The sequence below is a fragment of the Maylandia zebra genome, linkage group LG3, assembly GCF_041146795.1.
Source record: "Maylandia zebra isolate NMK-2024a linkage group LG3, Mzebra_GT3a, whole genome shotgun sequence".
Lineage (NCBI taxonomy): Eukaryota > Metazoa > Chordata > Actinopteri > Cichliformes > Cichlidae > Maylandia > Maylandia zebra.
Genome location: NC_135169.1, coordinates 51528878 through 51543498, shown reverse-complemented (window position 1 = coordinate 51543498; position 14621 = coordinate 51528878). Strand labels below are relative to the sequence as shown.

General features: G+C 57.1%; 7 non-coding genes and 1 pseudogene across 7 annotated transcripts; all 8 read right to left on the bottom strand.

The window, feature by feature from the left end:
• Positions 1 to 2038: 2038 nt before the first annotated feature.
• Positions 2039 to 2157, bottom strand: LOC143417400 (5S ribosomal RNA). Its single transcript, XR_013097621.1, has one exon. It is a non-coding gene; the product is annotated as a 5S ribosomal RNA (ribosomal RNA).
• Positions 2158 to 3370: 1213 nt separating this feature from the next.
• Positions 3371 to 3489, bottom strand: LOC143417435 (5S ribosomal RNA). The gene has a single exon (XR_013097656.1). It is a non-coding gene; the product is annotated as a 5S ribosomal RNA (ribosomal RNA).
• A 1173-nt stretch (positions 3490 to 4662) lies between these two features.
• Positions 4663 to 4781, bottom strand: LOC143417230 (5S ribosomal RNA). The gene has a single exon (XR_013097448.1). It is a non-coding gene; the product is annotated as a 5S ribosomal RNA (ribosomal RNA).
• Positions 4782 to 7284: 2503 nt separating this feature from the next.
• On the bottom strand, positions 7285 to 7403 carry LOC143417677 (5S ribosomal RNA). Its single transcript, XR_013097824.1, has one exon. It is a non-coding gene; the product is annotated as a 5S ribosomal RNA (ribosomal RNA).
• A 1174-nt stretch (positions 7404 to 8577) lies between these two features.
• On the bottom strand, positions 8578 to 8696 carry LOC143417537 (5S ribosomal RNA; annotated as a pseudogene).
• A 1211-nt stretch (positions 8697 to 9907) lies between these two features.
• Positions 9908 to 10026, bottom strand: LOC143417501 (5S ribosomal RNA). The gene has a single exon (XR_013097723.1). It is a non-coding gene; the product is annotated as a 5S ribosomal RNA (ribosomal RNA).
• A 1212-nt stretch (positions 10027 to 11238) lies between these two features.
• On the bottom strand, positions 11239 to 11357 carry LOC143417346 (5S ribosomal RNA). The gene has a single exon (XR_013097567.1). It is a non-coding gene; the product is annotated as a 5S ribosomal RNA (ribosomal RNA).
• A 1327-nt stretch (positions 11358 to 12684) lies between these two features.
• On the bottom strand, positions 12685 to 12803 carry LOC143417267 (5S ribosomal RNA). The gene has a single exon (XR_013097486.1). It is a non-coding gene; the product is annotated as a 5S ribosomal RNA (ribosomal RNA).
• Between the last annotated feature and the right edge of the window lie 1818 nt (positions 12804 to 14621).

Below are 14621 nucleotides of genomic sequence, written 5' to 3'. Positions count from 1 at the left end.
CAAGTGATTAGGTGGCAAGTACCTGAAGTTACGAAGACAATCCTATAACCATAACTGCATGTTTGCATAATACCCTAACCCAAAGGCTCAGTTTGGCATTTATCCAACAGCACAGGCCCTGGATTGTTGAAGATGGCCTCTGGAACCAGCACAGGGCCTGGTGTGTTGTACATGGCCACAGCTAGCAGCACAGGGCCTGGTTGGGTGAAGATGGCCTCGGCCAGAAGCACAGGGTCTGGTGTGATATGAGTGGCCTGAGCCAGAGCCACAGGCCCTGGTGTGGTGTAAGTGGCCTCAGCCAGCAGCCACAGGCCCTGGTGTGGTGTAAGTGGCCTCAGCCAGCAGCCACAGGCCCTGGTGTGGTGTAAGTGGCCTCAGCCAGTGCCACAGGCCCTGGTGTGGTGTAATTGGCCTCAATAGCAACTAAGGCCCTGGTGTGGTGTATGTGGCCTCAGCCAGCAGCCACAGGCCCTGGTGTGGTGTACATGGCCACAGCCAGCAGCCACAGGCCCTGGTGTGGTGTAAGTGGCCTCAATAGCAACTAAGGCCCTGGTGTGGTGTAAGTGGCCTCAGCCAGCAGCCACAGGCCTTGGTGTGTTGTAAGTCGCCTCATCCAGCAGCCACAGGCCCTGGTGTGGTGTAAGTCGCCTCATCCAGCAGCCACAGGCCCTGGTGTGGTGTAAGTGGCCTCAGCCAGCAGCCACAGGCCCTGGTGTGGTGTAAGTGGCCTCAGCCAGTGCCACAGGCCCTGGTGTGGTGTAATTGGCCTCAATAGCAACTAAGGCCCTGGTGTGGTGTATGTGGCCTCAGCCAGCAGCCACAGGCCCTGGTGTGGTGTAAGTGGCCTCAGAAGCAAATAAGGCCGTGGTGTGGTGTAAGTGGCCTCAGCCAGAGCCACAGGCCCTGGTGTGGTGTAAGTGGCCTCAGCCAGTGCCACAGGCCCTGGTGTGGTGTAAGTGGCCTCAGCCAGAGCCACAGGCCCTGGTGTGGTGTAAGTGGCCTCAGCCAGTGCCACAGGCCCTGGTGTGGTGTAAGTGGCCTGAGCAAGAGCCACAGACCCTGGTGTGGTGTAATTGGCCTCAATAGCAAGTAAGGCCCTGGTGTGGTGTAAGTGGCCTCAGCCAGAGCCACAGGCCCTGGTGTGGTGTAAGTGGCCTCAATAGCAAGTAAGGCCCTGGTGTGGTGTAAGTGGCCTCAGCCAGAGCCACAGGCCCTGGTGTGGTGTAAGTGGCCTCAGCCAGTGCCACAGGCCCTGGTGTGGTGTAAGTGGCCTGAGCAAGAGCCACAGACCCTGGTGTGGTGTAATTGGCCTCAATAGCAACTAATGCCCTGGTGTGGTGTAAGTGGCCTCAGCCAGCAGCCACAGGCCCTGGTGTGGTGTAAGTGGCCTGAGCAAGAGCCACAGACCCTGGTGTGGTGTAATTGGCCTCAATAGCAACTAAGGCCCTGGTGTGGTGTAGGTGGCCTCAGCCAGCAGCCACAGGCCCTGGTGTGGTGTAAGTGGCCTCAGTCAGAAGCCACAGTCACTGGTGTGGTGTAAGTGGCCTCAGCCAGAAGCCACAGGCCCTGGTGTGGTGTAGGTGGCCTCAGCCAGCAGCCACAGGCCCTTGTGTGGTGTAAGTGGCCTCAGCCAGCAGCCACAGGCCCTGGTGTGGTGTAAGTGGCCTCAGCCAGCAGCCACAGGCCCTGGTGTGGTGTAAGTGGCCTGAGCAAGAGCCACAGACCCTGGTGTGGTGTAATTGGCCTCAATAGCAACTAAGGCCCTGGTGTGGTGTAAGTGGCCTCAGCCAGCAGCCACAGGCCCTGGTGTGGTGTAAGTGGCCTCAGCCAGAGCCACAGGCCCTGATGTGGTGTAAGTGGCCCCAGCCGGTCACTCAGGCCCTGGTGTGGTGTAGGTGGCATCAGCTAGCAGCACAAGACATTGGAAAACAGCCAAAAGCAATGTCGTTAATGTGCCCTCATTAATGGGCAGCTGCTTTTGGTCTTTTAATACACCCCTTCTCTGGATCAAAAGCGGTTCAATGACATGAAAATGAAAGGCTTACAGCACCAGGTATTCCCAGGCAGTCTCCCATCCAAGTACTAACCAAGCCCAGCCCTGCTTAGCTTCCGACATCAGACGAGGTCGGGCGTGCTCAGGGTGGTATGGCCGTAAGCTGCTGGCCCCAGCACAATGTCTCAATTTATGGATTCAACTGATTAGGTGGCAAGTACCTGAAGTTACGAAGACAATCCTATAACCATACCTGCATGTTTGCATAATACCCTAACCCAAAGGCTCAGTTTGGCATTTATCTAACAGCACAGGCCCTGGATTGTTGAAGATGGCCTCTGGAACCAGCACAGGGCCTGGTGTGTTGTACATGGCCACAGCAAGCAGCACAGGGCCAGGTTTGGTGAAGATGGCCTCGGCCAGAAGCGCAGGGTCTGGTGTGATATGAGTGGCCTGAGCAAGAGCCACAGGCCCTGGTGTGGTGTAAGTGGCCTCAGCCAGCAGCCACAGGCCCTGGTGTGGTGTAAGTGGCCTCAGCCAGTGCCACAGGCCCTGGTGTGGTGTAATTGGCCTCAATAGGAACTAAGGCCCTGGTGTTGTGTATGTGGCCTCAGCCAGCAGCCACAGGCCCTGGTGTGGTGTAAGTGGCCTCAGAAGTAAATAAGGCCCTGGTGTGGTGTAAGTGGCCTCAGCCAGCAGCACAGGGCCTTGTGTCTTGTACATGGCCACAGCAAGAAGCCACAGGCCCAGGTTTGGTGAAGATGGCCTTGGCCAGAAGCACAGGGTCTGGTGTGATATGAGTGGCCTGAGCAAGAGCCACAGGCCCTGGTGTGGTGTAAGTGGCCTCAGCCAGAAGCCACAGGCCCTGGTGTGGTGTAGGTGGCCTCAGCCAGCAGCCACAGGCCCTTGTGTGGTGTAAGTGGCCTCAGCCAGCAGCCACAGGCCCTGGTGTGGTGTAAGTGGCCTCAGCCAGCAGCCACAGGCCCTGGTGTGGTGTAAGTGGCCTCAGCCAGCAGCCACAGGCCCTGGTGTGGTGTAAGTGGCCTGAGCAAGAGCTACAGACCCTGGTGTGGTGTAATTGGCCTCAATAGCAACTAAGGCCCTGGTGTGGTGTAGGTGGCCTCAGCCAGCAGCCACAGGCCCTGGTGTGGTGTAAGTGGCCTCAGCCAGAGCCACAGGCCCTGATGTGGTGTAAGTGGCCCCAGCCGGTCACTCAGGCCCTGGTGTGGTGTAGGTGGCATCAGCTAGCAGCACAAGACATTGGAAAAGAGCCAAAAGCAATGTCGTTAATGTGCCCTCATTAATGGGCAGCTGCTTTTGGTCTTTTAATACACCCCTTCTCTGGATCAAAAGCGGTTCAATGACATGAAAATGAAAGTCTTACAGCACCAGGTATTCCAAGGAAGTCTCCCATCCAAGTACTAACCAAGCCCAGCCCTGCTTAGCTTCCGAGATCAGACGAGGTCGGGCGTGCTCAGGGTGGTATGGCCGTAAGCTGCTGGCCCCAGCACAATGTCTCAATTTATGGATTCAAGTGATTAGGTGGCAAGTACCTGAAGTTACGAAGACAATCCTATAACCATACCTGCATGTTTGCATAATACCCTAACCCAAAGGCTCAGTTTAGCATTTATCCAACAGCACAGGCCCTGGATTGTTGAAGATGGCCTCAGGAACCAGAACAGGGCCTGGTGTGTTGTACATGGCCACAGCTAGCAGCACAGGGCCTGGTTTGGTGAAGATGGCCTCGGCCAGAAGCACAGGGTCTGGTGTGATATGAGTGGCCTGAGCCAGAGCCACAGGCCCTGGTGTGGTGTAAGTGGCCTCAGCCAGCAGCCACAGGCCCTGGTGTGGTGTAAGTGGCCTCAGCCAGCAGCCACAGGCCCTGGTGTGGTGTAAGTGGCCTCAGCCAGTGCCACAGGCCCTGGTGTGGTGTAATTGGCCTCAATAGCAACTAAGGCCCTGGTGTGGTGTATGTGGCCTCAGCCAGCAGCCACAGGCCCTGGTGTGGTGTACATGGCCACAGCCAGCAGCCACAGGCCCTGGTGTGGTGTAAGTGGCCTCAGCCAGTGCCACAGGCCCTGGTGTGGTGTAAGTGGCCTGAGCAAGAGCCACAGACCCTGGTGTGGTGTAATTGGCCTCAATAGCAACTAATGCCCTGGTGTGGTGTAGGTGGCCTCAGCCAGCAGCCACAGGCCCTGGTGTGGTGTAAGTGGCCTCAATAGCAACTAATGCCCTGATGTGGTGTAAGTGGCCTCAGCCAGCAGCCACAGGCCCTGGTGTGGTGTAAGTGGCCTGACCAAGAGCCACAGACCCTGGTGTGGTGTAATTGGCCTCAATAGCAACTAAGGCCCTGGTGTGGTGTAGGTGGCCTCAGCCAGCAGCCACAGGCCCTGGTGTGGTGTAAGTGGCCTCAGCCAGCAGCCACAGGCCCTGGTGTGGTGTAAGTGGCCTCAGCCAGCAGCCACAGGCCCTGATGTGGTGTAAGTGGCCCCAGCCGGTCACTCAGTCCCTGGTGTGGTGTAGGTGGCATCAGCTAGCAGCACAAGACATTGGAAAACAGCCAAAAGCAATGTCGTTAATGTGCCCTCATTAATGGGCAGCTGCTTTTGGTCTTTTAATACACCCCTTCTCTGGATCAAAAGCGGTTCAATGACATGAAAATGAAAGGCTTACAGTACCAGGTATTCCCAGGCAGTCTCCCATCCAAGTACTAACCAAGCCCAGCCCTGCTTAGCTTCCGAGATCAGACGAGGTCGGGCGTGCTCAGGGTGGTATGGCCGTAAGCTGCTGGCCTCAGCACAATGTCTCAATTTATGGATTCAAGTGATTAGGTGGAAAGTACCTGAAGTTACGAAGACAATCCTTTAACCATACCTGCATGTTTGCATAATACCCTAACCCAAAGGCTCAGTTTGGCATTTATCTAACAGCACAGGCCCTGGATTGTTGAAGATGGCCTCTGGAACCAGCACAGGGCCTGGTGTGTTGTACATGGCCACAGCAAGCAGCACAGGGCCAGGTTTGGTGAAGATGGCCTCGGCCAGAAGCGCAGGGTCAGGTGTGATATGAGTGGCCTGAGCAAGAGCCACAGGCCCTGGTGTGGTGTAAGTGGCCTCAGCCAGCAGCCACAGGCCCTGGTGTGGTGTAAGTGGCCTCAGCCAGTGCCACAGGCCCTGGTGTGGTGTAATTGGCCTCAATAGCAACTAAGGCCCTGGTGTTGTGTATGTGGCCTCAGCCAGCAGCCACAGGCCCTGGTGTGGTGTAAGTGGCCTCAGAAGTAAATAAGGCCCTGGTGTGGTGTAAGTGGCCTCAGCCAGCAGCACAGGGCCTTGTGTCTTGTACATGGCCACAGCAAGCAGCACTGGGCCAGGTTTGGTGAAGATGGCCTTGGCCAGAAGCACAGGGTCTGGTGTGATATGAGTGGCCTGAGCAAGAGCCACAGGCCCTGGTGTGGTGTAAGTGGCCTGAGCCAGAAGCCACAGGCACTGGTGTGGTGTAAGTGGCCTCAGCCAGCAGCCACAGGCCCTTGTGTGGTGTAAGTGGCCTCAGCCAGTGCCACAGGCCCTGGTGTGGTGTAAGTGGCCTCAGCCAGCAGCCACAGGCCCTGGTGTGGTGTAAGTGGCCTCAGCCAGCAGCCACAGGCCCTGGTGTGGTGTAAGTGGCCTGAGCAAGAGCTACAGACCCTGGTGTGGTGTAATTGGCCTCAATAGCAACTAAGGCCCTGGTGTGGTGTAGGTGGCCTCAGCCAGCAGCCACAGGCCCTGGTGTGGTGTAAGTGGCCTCAGCCAGCAGCCACAGGCCCTGGTGTGGTGTAAGTGGCCTCAGCCAGCAGCCACAGGCCCTGGTGTGGTGTAAGTGGCCTCAGCCAGTGCCACAGGCCCTGGTGTGGTGTAATTGGCCTCAATAGCAACTAAGGCCCTGGTGTGGTGTATGTGGCCTCAGCCAGCAGCCACAGGCCCTTGTGTGGTGTAAGTGGCCTCAATAGCAACTAAGGCCCTGGTGTGGTGTAAGTGGCCTGAGCAAGAGCCACAGGCCCTGGTGTGGTGTAAGTGGTCTCAGCCAGCAGCCACAGGCCCTGGTGTGGTGTAAGTGGCCTCAGCCAGCAGCCACAGGCCCTGGTGTGGTGTAAGTGGCCTGAGCAAGAGCCACAGACCCTGGTGTGGTGTAATTGGCCTCAATAGCAACTAAGGCCCTGGTGTGGTGTATGTGGCCTCAGCCAGCAGCCACAGGCCCTGGTGTGGTGTAAGTGGCCTCAGAAGCAAATAAGGCCGTGGTGTGGTGTAAGTGGCCTCAGCCAGAGCCACAGGCCCTGGTGTGGTGTAAGTGGCCTCAATAGCAACTAAGGCCCTGGTGTGGTGTAAGTGGCCTCAGCCAGAGCCACAGGCCCTGGTGTGGTGTAAGTGGCCTCAGCCAGTGCCACAGGCCCTGGTGTGGTGTAAGTGGCCTGAGCAAGAGCAACAGACCCTGGTGTGGTGTAATTGGCCTCAATAGCAACTAATGCCCTGGTGTGGTGTAAGTGGCCTCAGCCAGCAGCCACAGGCCCTGGTGTGGTGTAAGTGGCCTGAGCAAGAGCCACAGACCCTGGTGTGGTGTAATTGGCCTCAATAGCAACTAAGGCCCTGGTGTGGTGTAGGTGGCCTCAGCCAGCAGCCACAGGCCCTGGTGTGGTGTAAGTGGCCTCAGTCAGAAGCCACAGTCACTGGTGTGGTGTAAGTGGCCTCAGCCAGAAGCCACTGGCCCTGGTGTGGTGTAGGTGGCCTCAGCCAGCAGCCACAGGCCCTTGTGTGGTGTAAGTGGCCTCAGCCAGCAGCCACAGGCCCTGGTGTGGTGTAAGTGGCCTGAGCAAGAGCCACAGACCCTGGTGTGGTGTAATTGGCCTCAATAGCAACTAAGGCCCTGGTGTGGTGTTAGTGGCCTCAGCCAGCAGCCACAGGCCCTGGTGTGGTGTAAGTGGCCTGAGCAAGAGCCACAGACCCTGGTGTGGTGTAATTGGCCTCAATAGCAACTAAGGCCCTGGTGTGGTGTTAGTGGCCTCAGCCAGCAGCCACAGGCCCTGGTGTGGTGTAAGTGGCCTCAGCCAGAGCCACAGGCCCTGATGTGGTGTAAGTGGCCCCAGCCGGTCACTCAGGCCCTGGTGTGGTGTAGGTGGCATCAGCTAGCAGCACAAGACATTGGAAAACAGCCAAAAGCAGTGTCGTTAATGTGCCCTCATTAATGGGCAGCTGCTTTTGGTCTTTTAATACACCCCTTCTCTGGATCAAAAGCATTTCAATGACATGAAAATTAAAGGCTTACAGCACCAGGTATTCCCAGGCAGTCTCCCATCCAAGTACTAACCAAGCCCAGCCCTGCTTAGCTTCCGAGATCAGACGAGGTCGGGCGTGCTCAGGGTGGTATGGCCGTAAGCTGCTGGCCCCAGCACAATGTCTCAATTTATGGATTCAAGTGATTAGGTGGCAAGTACCTGAAGTTACGAAGACAATCCTATAACCATAACTGCATGTTTGCATAATACCCTAACCCAAAGGCTCAGTTTGGCATTTATCCAACAGCACAGGCCCTGGATTGTTGAAGATGGCCTCTGGAACCAGCACAGGGCCTGGTGTGTTGTACATGGCCACAGCTAGCAGCACAGGGCCTGGTTGGGTGAAGATGGCCTCGGCCAGAAGCACAGGGTCTGGTGTGATATGAGTGGCCTGAGCCAGAGCCACAGGCCCTGGTGTGGTGTAAGTGGCCTCAGCCAGCAGCCACAGGCCCTGGTGTGGTGTAAGTGGCCTCAGCCAGCAGCCACAGGCCCTGGTGTGGTGTAAGTGGCCTCAGCCAGTGCCACAGGCCCTGGTGTGGTGTAATTGGCCTCAATAGCAACTAAGGCCCTGGTGTGGTGTATGTGGCCTCAGCCAGCAGCCACAGGCCCTGGTGTGGTGTACATGGCCACAGCCAGCAGCCACAGGCCCTGGTGTGGTGTAAGTGGCCTCAATAGCAACTAAGGCCCTGGTGTGGTGTAAGTGGCCTCAGCCAGCAGCCACAGGCCTTGGTGTGGTGTAAGTCGCCTCATCCAGCAGCCACAGGCCCTGGTGTGGTGTAAGTCGCCTCATCCAGCAGCCACAGGCCCTGGTGTGGTGTAAGTGGCCTCAGCCAGCAGCCACAGGCCCTGGTGTGGTGTAAGTGGCCTCAGCCAGTGCCACAGGCCCTGGTGTGGTGTAATTGGCCTCAATAGCAACTAAGGCCCTGGTGTGGTGTATGTGGCCTCAGCCAGCAGCCACAGGCCCTGGTGTGGTGTAAGTGGCCTGAGCAAGAGCCACAGACCCTGGTGTGGTGTAATTGGCCTCAATAGCAACTAAGGCCCTGGTGTGGTGTAAGTGGCCTCAGCCAGCAGCCACAGGCCCTGATGTGGTGTAAGTGGCCCCAGCCGGTCACTCAGGCCCTGGTGTGGTGTAGGTGGCATCAGCTAGCAGCACAAGACATTGGAAAACAGCCAAAAGCAATGTCGTTAATGTGCCCTCATTAATGGGCAGCTGCTTTTGGTCTTTTAATACACCCCTTCTCTGGATCAAAAGCGGTTCAATGACATGAAAATGAAAGGCTTACAGCACCAGGTATTCCCAGGCAGTCTCCCATCCAAGTACTAACCAAGCCCAGCCCTGCTTAGCTTCCGACATCAGACGAGGTTGGGCGTGCTCAGGGTGGTATGGCCGTAAGCTGCTGGCCCCAGCACAATGTCTCAATTTATGGATTCAACTGATTAGGTGGCAATACCTGAAGTTACGAAGACAATCCTATAACCATACCTGCATGTTTGCATAATACCCTAACCCAAAGGCTCAGTTTGGCATTTATCTAACAGCACAGGCCCTGGATTGTTGAAGATGGCCTCTGGAACCAGCACAGGGCCTGGTGTGTTGTACATGGCCACAGCAAGCAGCACAGGGCCAGGTTTGGTGAAGATGGCCTCGGCCAGAAGCGCAGGGTCTGGTGTTATATGAGTGGCCTGAGCAAGAGCCACAGGCCCTGGTGTGGTGTAAGTGGCCTCAGCCAGCAGCCACAGGCCCTGGTGTGGTGTAAGTGGCCTCAGCCAGTGCCACAGGCCCTGGTGTGGTGTAATTGGCCTCAATAGCAACTAAGGCCCTGGTGTTGTGTATGTGGCCTCAGCCAGCAGCCACAGGCCCTGGTGTGGTGTAAGTGGCCTCAGAAGTAAATAAGGCCCTGGTGTGGTGTAAGTGGCCTCAGCCAGCAGCACAGGGCCTTGTGTCTTGTACATGGCCACAGCAAGCAGCACTGGGCCAGGTTTGGTGAAGATGGCCTTGGCCAGAAGCACAGGGTCTGGTGTGATATGAGTGGCCTGAGCAAGAGCCACAGGCCCTGGTGTGGTGTAAGTGGCCTCAGCCAGAAGCCACAGGCCCTGGTGTGGTGTAGGTGGCCTCAGCCAGCAGCCACAGGCCCTTGTGTGGTGTAAGTGGCCTCAGCCAGCAGCCACAGGCCCTGGTGTGGTGTAAGTGGCCTCAGCCAGCAGCCACAGGCCCTGGTGTGGTGTAAGTGGCCTCAGCCAGCAGCCACAGGCCCTGGTGTGGTGTAAGTGGCCTGAGCAAGAGCTACAGACCCTGGTGTGGTGTAATTGGCCTCAATAGCAACTAAGGCCCTGGTGTGGTGTAGGTGGCCTCAGCCAGCAGCCACAGGCCCTGGTGTGGTGTAAGTGGCCTCAGCCAGAGCCACAGGCCCTGATGTGGTGTAAGTGGCCCCAGCCGGTCACTCAGGCCCTGGTGTGGTGTAGGTGGCATCAGCTAGCAGCACAAGACATTCGAAAAGAGCCAAAAGCAATGTCGTTAATGTGCCCTCATTAATGGGCAGCTGCTTTTGGTCTTTTAATACACCCCTTCTCTGGATCAAAAGCGGTTCAATGACATGAAAAAGAAAGGCTTACAGCACGAAGTATTCCCAGGCAGTCTCCAATCCAAGTACTAACCAAGCCCAGCCCTGCTTAGCTTCCGAGATCAGACGAGGTCGGGCGTGCTCAGGGTGGTATGGCCGTAAGCTGCTGGCCCCAGCACAATGTCTCAATTTATGGATTCAACTGATTAGGTGGCAAGTACCTGAAGTTACGAAGACAATCCTATAACCATAACTGCATGTTTGCATAATACCCTAACCCAAAGGCTCAGTTTGGCATTTATCCAACAGCACAGGCCCTGGATTGTTGAAGATGGCCTCTGGAACCAGCACAGGGCCTGGTGTGTTGTACATGGCCACAGCTAGCAGCACAGGGCCTGGTTGGATGAAGATGGCCTCGGCCAGAAGCACAGGGTCTGGTGTGATATGAGTGGCCTGAGCAAGAGCCACAGGCCCTGGTGTGGTGTAAGTGGCCTCAGCAAGCAGCCACAGGCCCTGGTGTGGTGTAAGTGCCCTCAGCCAGCAGCCACAGGCCCTGGTGTGGTGTAAGTGGCCTCAGCCAGTGCCACAGGCCCTGGTGTGGTGTAATTGGCCTCAATAGCAACTAAGGCCCTGGTGTGGTGTATGTGGCCTCAGCCAGCAGCCACAGGCCCTGGTGTGGTGTACATGGCCACAGCCAGCAGCCACAGGCCCTGGTGTGGTGTAAGTGGCCTCAATAGCAACTAAGGCCCTGGTGTGGTGTAAGTGGCCTCAGCCAGCAGCCACAGGCCTTGGTGTGGTGTAAGTCGCCTCATCCAGCAGCCACAGGCCCTGGTGTGGTGTAAGTGGCCTCAGCCAGCAGCCACAGGCCCTGGTGTGGTGTAAGTGGCCTCAGCCAGTGCCAGAGGCCCTGGTGTGGTGTAATTGGCCTCAATAGCAACTAAGGCCCTGGTGTGGTGTATGTGGCCTCAGCCAGCAGCCACAGGCCCTGGTGTGGTGTAAGTGGCCTCAGAAGCAAATAAGGCCGTGGTGTGGTGTAAGTGGCCTCAGCCAGCAGCCACAGGCCCTGGTGTGGTGTAAGTGGCCTGAGCAAGAGCCACAGACCCTGGTGTGGTGTAATTGGCCTCAATAGCAACTAAGGCCCTGGTGTGGTGTAGGTGGCCTCAGCCAGCAGCCACAGGCCTTGGTGTGGTGTAAGTGGCCCCAGCCGGTCACTCAGGCCCTGGTGTGGTGTAGGTGGCATCAGCTAGCAGCACAAGACATTGGAAAAGAGCCAAAAGCAATGTCGTTAATGTGCCCTCATTAATGGGCAGCTGCTTTTGGTCTTTTAATACACCCCTTCTCTGGATCAAAAGCGGTTCAATGACATGAAAATGAAAGGCTTACAGCACCAGGTATTCCAAGGAAGTCTCCCATCCAAGTACTAACCAAGCCCAGCCCTGCTTAGCTTCCGAGATCAGACGAGGTCAGGCGTGCTCAGGGTGGTATGGCCGTAAGCTGCTGGCTCCAGCACAATGTCTCAATTTATGGATTCAAGTAATTAGGTGGCAAGTACCTGAAGTTCCGAAGACAATCCTATAACCATACCTGCATGTTTGCATAATACCCTAACCCAAAGGCTCAGTTTAGCATTTATCCAACAGCACAGGCCCTGGATTGTTGAAGATGGCCTCAGGAACCAGAACAGGGCCTGGTGTGTTGTACATGGCCACAGCTAGCAGCACAGGGCCTGGTTTGGTGAAGATGGCCTCGGCCAGAAGCACAGGCCCTGGTGTGATATGAGTGGCCTGAGCAAGAGCCACAGGCCCTGGTGTGGTGTAGGTGGCCTCAGCCAGCAGCCACAGGCCCTTGTGTGGGGTAAGTGGCCTCAATAGCAACTAAGGCCCTGGTGTGGTGTAAGTGGCCTCAGCCAGCAGCCACAGGCCCTGGTGTGGTGTAAGTGGCCTCAATAGCAACTAAGGCCCTGGTGTGGTGTAAGTAGCCTCAGCCAGCAGCCACAGGCCTTGGTGTGGTGTAAGTCGCCTCATCCAGCAGCCACAGGCCCTGGTGTGGTGTAATTGGCCTCAATAGCAACTAAGGCCCTGGTGTGGTGTATGTGGCCTCAGCCAGCAGCCACAGGCCCTGGTGTGGTGTAAGTGGCCTCAGAAGCAAATAAGGCCGTGGTGTGGTGTAAGTGGCCTCAGCCAGTGCCACAGGCCCTGGTGTGGCGTAAGTGGCCTGAGCAAGAGCCACAGACCCTGGTGTGGTGTAATTGGCCTCAATAGCAACTAATGTCCTGGTGTGGTGTAGGTGGCCTCAGCCAGCAGCCACAGGCCCTGGTGTGGTGTAAGTGGCCTCAGCCAGTGCCACAGGCCCTGGTGTGGTGTAATTGGCCTCAATAGCAACTAATGCCCTGGTGTGGTGTAAGTGGCCTGAGCAAGAGCCACAGGCCCTGGTGTGGTGTAACTGGCCTGAGCAAGAGCCACAGGCCCTGGTGTGGTGTAAGTGGTCTCAGCCAGCAGCCACAGGCCCTGGTGTGGTGTAAGTGGCCTCAGCCAGCAGCCACAGGCCCTGGTGTGGTGTAAGGGGCCTCAGCCAGCAGCCACAGGCCTTGGTGTGGTGTAAGTCGCCTCAGCCAGAGCCACAGGCCCTGATGTGGTGTAAGTGGCCCCAGCCGGTCACTCAGGCCCTGGTGTGGTGTAGGTGGCATCAGCTAGCAGCACAAGAAAGTGGAAAACAGCCAAAAGCAGTGTCGTTAATGTGCCCTCATTAATGGGCAGCTGCTTTTGGTCTTTTAATACACCCCTTCTCTGGATCAAAAGCGGTTCAATGACATGAAGATGAAAGGCTTACAGCACCAGGTATTCCCAGGCAGTCTTCCATCCAAGTACTAACCAAGCCCAGCCCTGCTTAGCTTCCGAGATCAGACGAGGTCGGGCGTGCTCAGGGTGGTATGGCCGTAAGCTGCTGGCCCCAGCACAATGTCTCAATTTATGGATTCAACTGATTAGGTGGCAAGTACCTGAAGTTCCGAAGACAATCCTATAACCATACCTGCATGTTTGCATAATACCCTAACCCAAAGGCTCAGTTTGGCATTTATCTAACAGCACAGGCCCTGGATTGTTGAAGATGGCCTCTGGAACCAGCACAGGGCCTGGTGTGTTGTATATGGCCACAGCAAGTAGCACAGGGCCAGGTTTGGTGAAGATGGCCTCGGCCAGAAGCACAGGGTCTGGTGTGATATGAGTGGCCTGAGCAAGAGCCACAGGCCCTGGTGTGGTGTAAGTGGCCTCAGCCAGCAGCCACAGGCCCTGGTGTGGTGTAGGTGGCCTCAGCCAGCAGCCACAGGCCCTTGTGTGGTGTAAGTGGCCTCAGCCAGCAGCCACAGGCCCTGGTGTGGTGTAAGTGGCCTCAGCCAGTGCCACAGGCCCTGGTGTGGTGTAATTGGCCTCAATAGCAACTAAGGCCCTGGTGTTGTGTATGTGGCCTCAGCCAGCAGCCACAGGCCCTGGTGTGGTGTAAGTGGCCTCAGAAGCAAATAAGGCCCTGGTGTGGTGTAAGTGGCCTCAATAGCAACTAAGGCCCTGGTGTGGTGTAAGTGGCCTCAGCCAGAAGCACAGGGCCTGGTGTGTTGTACATGGCCACAGCAAGCAGCACTGGGCCAGGTTTGGTGAAGATGGCCTTGGCCAGAAGCACAGGGCCTGGTGTGATATGAGTGGCTTGAGCAAGAGCCACAGGCCCTGGTGTGGTGTAAGTGGCCTAAGCAAGAGCCACAGGCCCTGGTGTGGTGTAAGTGGTCTCAGCCAGCAGCCACAGGCCCTGGTGTGGTGTAGGTGGCCTCAGCCAGCAGCCACAGGCCCTTGTGTGGTGTAAGTGGCCTCAGCCAGCAGCCACAGGCCCTGGTGTGGTGTAAGTGGCCTGAGCAAGAGCCACAGGCCCTGGTGTGGTGTAATTGGCCTCAATAGCAACTAAGGCCCTGGTGTGGTGTATGTGGCCTCAGCCAGCAGCCACAGGCCCTGGTGTGGTGTAAGTGGCCTCAGAAGCAAATAAGGCCGTGGTGTGGTGTATGTGGCCTCAGCCAGCAGCCACAGGCCCTGGTGTGGTGTAGGTGGCCTCAGCCAGCAGCCACAGGCCCTTGTGTGGTGTAAGTGGCCTCAGCCAGCAGCCACAGGCCCTGGTGTGGTGTAAGTGGCCTGAGCAAGAGCCACAGGCCCTGGTGTGGTGTAATTGGCCTCAATAGCAACTAAGGCCCTGGTGTGGTGTATGTGGCCTCAGAAGCAAATAAGGCCGTGGTGTGGTGTATGTGGCCTCAGCCAGCAGCCACAGGCCCTGGTGTGGTGTAAGTGGCCTCAATAGCAACTAAGGCCCTGGTGTGGTGTAAGTGGCCTCAGCCAGCAGCCACAGGCCGTGGTGTGGTGTAAGTGGCCTCAGAAGCAAATAAGGCCGTGGTGTGGTGTATGTGGCCTCAGCCAGCAGCCACAGGCCCTGGTGTGGTGTAAGTGGCCTCAATAGCAACTAAGGCCCTGGTGTGGTGTAAGTGGCCTCAGCCAGCAGCCACAGGCCTTGGTGTGGTGTAAGTCGCCTCATCCAGCAGCCACAGGCCCTGGTGTGGTGTAAGTGGCCTCAGCCAGCAGCCACAGGCCCTGGTGTGGTGTAAGTGGCCTGAGCAAGAGCCACAGACCCTGGTGTGGTGTAATTGGCCTCAAAAGCAACTAAGGCCCTGGTGTGGTGTAAGTGGCCTCAGCGAGCAGCCACAGGCCCTGGTGTGGTGTAAGTGGCC